We start from the raw sequence: 6,000 nt of genomic DNA on the forward strand, positions 1-6,000 counted from the left end.
TGGTTCCATGTGCACAGCCAAAACACAATCCTATATAGGCATCGCACAACCAACTTTAACGAGAGAGAGAGAAAGAGATATGAATATAATTTTATCAATCAACTTTTAACTGTTTTTTCATATTTGGTTAGCGTTCTATTCTAAAGAAGAAAAAGAGAGATGCTGCACATCTTTTCCAGCAGACATCTCACGCCAGAAAGCAAGCCAAAACTTCACTTTTAATTTGGTAACACAGAAATAAGCGCTAAAGCCCCAATGCTTCCAATGAATGACTACAGACTAGGTCAAGTCATCAACTAGCTTACCTTCAAAATTTGAATCCCTTCAAATAATATCATATATATCTTCCTGCCTTGCTTTTCGGCATAACATGTCACCTAGATTGCATTGACGCTCTATTTCCACACATTTTCTGTTAGCAGGGCTAAAAACGTGATGGCCCACCGTCAACTCCAATGCGCCTTTGCTTTATCAAATCAACGGTAGCATGATAGCCTTTTAGAGCAAAAAGAGCATCAGCCACACATGAAGAAGGAATATGATGCTCTGATGGCTCCCCCGATGTTCAGTTTAAATTATGTTTAACTTGTTCGTTAGTAGAACAATACATAAGCTGCTGATGTTTTGATCTCGGACTCACTCACAGGTGACACATGAGAATCATCAAAATGATACCACCTATTTCCGCCATCAATTAACTGCAAGAAGGTATAACAAATCTGAGTTTAGTCACAAAGTAAGAGGAGGTTAATAATGGGATGTAAATACAGTAATGACAATGTTCAAGATGCAGCTATCCCCAGAAAAACCAAACGGTTCCAATTCTTGGATTTGCATGGAAGAACATATGCTATATTCAAACTAGAATGACAAATGGTGATTACAATCATGTAAATTTCCGGAGTGTATTGAATCCGGATTAAGTAGTTACCTTGCAGTAAGCAGTATAATGTCCACCACCAAGGCCCCCATAGTGGTTACTAATGGCATACAGATTATACGTATGACTCCCAGCAGAAGCATTTTTACTCTTCACGTATTTGCTTACGTCAAGATTGTGGATGGGAAAATCAACAGTTGTGTCAAGTTTGTTTTTCAGCCATTTACTATACGAGAATCGTTTCAAGTGAATCACAAGTATATCTGGCAATCTCCACAAATCTAATTTTTTGCCAGCTTGTCTGTGTTCCTTGCACTGAGGGCAAACCTACATCCAAGTTTAGGCATGTAAGAAAACAAACAAGCCCAAAAATGATATACGGTAACTTCACGGTTATTACATACCACATATCATCAGGGCCTAGAGCTCCTCTTTCAGAAAAGCATCCAAACAACTAAATAGAGACACAGCTTCTTGCTTGCTTTTGTTTGCAAAGATTCGAGATTTGTGAACCTCAGGAAGAACCTGTAGATGGCTACCATCATAAATCTCATGTTCTTTTTCAGTCCATTCAACTAGGAATTTTGTCAAACGACCAGGTCTTATGGGGGTATCCTTCATTATAGGCCTCCATTTGTAACCATTATCTTCAGTGATGCAAAGCTGAAATGTGAAGTCCTTGCTGGGTATTTCGTCTCCCTCTATTTCCACTGTTGATTGGATTGCTGGTAGTAATTGACTGCTGCAGGTGTTCATTTTCTCTTCTGGGGTACTGGAAGAGGAGTCATTCTCTCTGCTATAGTCCATACTTCTTGAAGTATCTAATCCTTTCCTTCTCAAAGGAGAGAGCATCTTTTCAACAGAAAGATAAATATCAGCTCCAGATTGTGGATCTTCTAAGTCCGTCACTAATGGCGTCAAGAACAGCTTACCCTCACTGGAGAAAATAACCATTATGAGAAATTGAAGGTGAGACAAATAAATTATATAGATCAAGTGGCCATCAGATACATTCACAAAGAAATATTTTCACTCATTAGGATTTTCATTGGATAGGGGTGAGTGCTTTTCACAATGACACTGCAGTTTATTCTCATTACTTTCATAATACTATTGAGTTTATAGCTAAAACCACCACCACAGTGTTCGAATGTGACGCTCTTGACTCCAACTGTGTAACAGTTGACAACAGCTAGACCTAGAATTACTGCACCACTTTAATAGCAAGTTTAACACAAAAATAGTAATTTGAACTTGAGATGAATGGTTTTACATGCTTATCATCAAATAAGTCTGCTCTAGTTATATTCGAAGACACCTAGATAGTAAAACAGAAGAAGCAAAGGATGCAATCCTGTAAGTGTGGCACAGCAAGAAAGAAATATTTCCCAACACAAACTGAAGTCCTTGTTAATTTCACCACACAAGCCTGTGAGATGCTTACATAAGTGGCTTGTCCTGGTACATAAAGGAACTCACTTGGCCTGATGTCGGTGATATATCTCTACTCTTGTTAAATCAGCATCCCTCTTTGGAAGTCTGTAGGCAACTATATGTTCATCATCTTTAATTGTAGCCAATAGTTCTGATGGACTTTGCACATATCGATATATCCGATTTTCATAGACCTACAGGGCAAAAAGTCGAATCCTGCCTTCAAATAAGCTGGTTTGACAAGACTAATGAAAAAATCCTAACACTAGAGATGAGAAGTGGACATATTATTACCTCAGCGAGGAGCAAGTATTCATCACTTTGTAAGCTGCAAGCAATACCTAATGCCTGGATAAGATCTTTGCAGTTTCCTTGTTTCTGAACATTAACAGTGAATGGCATAGGAAGGCTACTTCCATTACCATATAACACTGTTACTGTCATAGATCTTGTAGCTATTGACGGAAGAGGTAATGATAGGTACATGAAGGGATCAAATGTTATAGATATCTTGTCACACACTGGACAAACCAGCGTCGATTTGTATTGCCCTATCAAATGTTAATCATTAGGTAGTTAAACAAAGAAAATCATGTCAGAGAAATGAATTCCATCTAGTAGAAAAATTTACAACTGTAAACATCTACCAAAAATCTATTCCTGAAACAGATTGCATCATATAAATTCATTTCTGGATATTACATACTGATAACTAATGATACTTGGTGATATGCGGTAATGAATATTAAAAGAGCAAATTATAAAAATAGGGGTTCGGTGAACAGGAAAATATTGTGTTTCACTTACAATTTCAACAATTTTCACATTCCAAGTAGTTTAAGCTAGTTTTTAAAAGGCGATAATGGTTCCCCATTTACCCTGTGTCCGTGGTGATAACGGTTCCCCACTTACAATGAAGGTAACATATTGAAAACAGAAATCAAAGTCCATATCACACTATGACACTGTTTTTCTGTTATACCCTTTCTATCGTTTTCCTCTTTCTGTTTCCTTACAGACACCATTCTATACCAGCAACAAGATAGTTTCCAATCACTTTATGTTTATAAGACCTATAAGATATAATTACAGGTAATCTGTCAATGACATTCAATGAATATGTCATGACAATTTTTGAACTCCTTCCATTTTCCCAGTACCCTGTTCAGTTTTGAAAAAACCAACCTTTTCCATTCAATATGCTTATGGTTGAATTTCCTACATAATTTTTTTAAAATTCAACAGAATTTAACCATCTTCCTAATAAAATATCTTTGTAACACATGGCAATTTTTTCATGTATGCATGCAATCACAAATGCCTTAAGATCAGTGCATTTTCAGGTAATTATTCTCAAAACATGATTATATTCCATACATGTTCAGTGAGGTTCTCAGTCCATATAATAAATGTTATACGGTAAATGCAGCTCTTGTAGATCAAAACCATCCAGTGAATGAAAAAGAAGAGTATCTGGATATATCAAAGTATCAAACTAGTATTGATTGAAACACATAGAAGACCAAGTTATTCACCTGACAAATATCTACAATTACTGAATCATTCCGGGCCTTGTGATATTTCCAAAACTCATCAGCAACTACCTCATCTGGCTGACCATCATAATCCTTGGCCTCAATATAGGGTTTCTTCTTAACACGATTTAGGTCTTCATGCAGCCCATCCAGAAAAAAAGCAAGGAGCTCCTAATGAAAACAATTTCAAATCATCTTTTACACTGATGTCAACAAAAAATGGAAGTTGATTATATCCATGCAGTACAATTCCATGCCAAAACTCATCGATAAAACAGGACACCATATAAAGGGACTGGTCTTAATATCCATAGTTTGTGAGGCATACAAGAATATTAATATGTCATAACATACTTTAAGGGACTGCTCTTACCTCAAACTCAAATTCTAGTATAATACTCCCTCCATCCGCGAATAGGAGTCCCACTTCTTTCCGCACGGTTTTTAAGAAAATGTAAGAAAAGTGGGTGGAAGAACGTTAGTGAATATGGGCCGGACTTATATATATATATATTAGTTTTAAATGATATGTGAGTGGAATTAGTCGGTGGAATGTGGGCCACTTTACCATTTATGGTAATTATGAACGGGACTCCTATTCGCGGACGGAGGGAGTATAATTGATTGATAGAATTCAATGTTCCTGACACACTATGATAGAGATCATTCTGTGCAGTCCTTAGTTATTAATTGTTATTTATCAGCATATTTGTTTATGAAGGAGGTCTAGTAGTTTGAGGTATGATTATCTTTTAGAGTTAGTATTGTATTAGGAGTTTTATTCAAAGTAGGAGTATGACAGTTTTTATTATAAACAACTCCTCAATAGAAGAACAAAGTGTCTTAGAAATTAGTGTGGACGGTAGTTACATAGGGCCTCGTTAGAGGTTTATCTCTTGTATTTTTATTATCTATTCTAATATATTTTCTTTCCAGCTCATCTTTTGCTCGTGTGTTTCTGTGTGTATTCTTCATCCTCTCCTCTCGCAATCTTCTCTATCAAACTAACCCAAGATATGAATGGTACAGATGTCTTATTATATTTAACGAATGACAACATCAAAACATAAATTTTCAAGGTACGTTATAAAAAAGAGACAATGTATCTTAATCTCAAATTTAGATGAAAAATAACCTGCGAATCATGCTGATTATAACCACTGAACTGGGGAGCAAAACGGGCAAGTTTTCCCTTAAATACACGAGGTGCGACTGGAGTTCGACCAGAAGACCAGAGTTTCCTCAGCAATTCACCAAATGCGAGCGCAAGCTCCCCCTGGAATATGAAAATGATCAGAACACTTTCTGAATAAAAAATTGAGTACAAAATCTTACACAGAAAATGGAACAGAACAATTACATGCATTCCCAAAGATTTTGTTTGTTGAGCTCATTACTGTAATCTTGAAAGAAGTAATCAACAAGGTACGGTGTATGAACTAAACACTGAAGCGCACTATTCATGAAGCAAGATTTCCCCAAATTTTGCAATCCTGCTAGACCTTTATCTCCTCCAGATCCAGGCTTTAAAACATCATGTCCACCCTCCATATCCCCATATGTTGAAGTATTTGCTCGTGTCTGCTGGTCCCATTAGTTATAGATGGCCCACCAGCAATGGAAGACGTTGATCCTGGGGACTCTACTGGAATCATTGCTAAGCTATTTCCGGATGAGACCCTGGTAGATCCATCAACTGGTACCTCAAGAAGAATCTGTAGGAAGAGATAGAGGGCCTTCAGAAATCAGCAAACTACACAATCATGTTAATGCAAGAGTATAATAAAAAATAACCTAGACAATATAGTCAACCAGCAATGCCAATGCTTAGTAGATGTCAGCACTCAATAATTTCAAATTTCCGTCCAAGGAACAAAAAAAAACCAGATATCTACAATATATGAAAACAGTGTGAGCTTACTTCTTGATCCATCTGTATATTAGACTCCTCCAGAGTTTGCTAGAAGAATTTAATAAAAAGTTTTCTGCTTCCTATTGAAGTAGTCCCATATACAAACCTGTATAAATTTCAGAAAGAGAACAAATCATGAATATTAACAACTATATGTAAGATATAATGAAACACTTGATTATATAAACTAAACTTTTCTGGAATCTAAAAGCTTTGAGTTGGCAGACCTTTTCATAAAG

General features: G+C 36.5%; 1 pseudogene; it reads right to left on the reverse strand.

Moving 5' to 3' along the window:
- Window positions 1–488: 488 nt before the first annotated feature.
- On the reverse strand, window positions 489–5,797 carry LOC121756397 (annotated as a pseudogene).
- Window positions 5,798–6,000: the final 203 nt, after the last annotated feature.

This window comes from Salvia splendens, chromosome 11 (assembly GCF_004379255.2).
Source record: "Salvia splendens isolate huo1 chromosome 11, SspV2, whole genome shotgun sequence".
Taxonomy (NCBI): domain Eukaryota; kingdom Viridiplantae; phylum Streptophyta; class Magnoliopsida; order Lamiales; family Lamiaceae; genus Salvia; species Salvia splendens.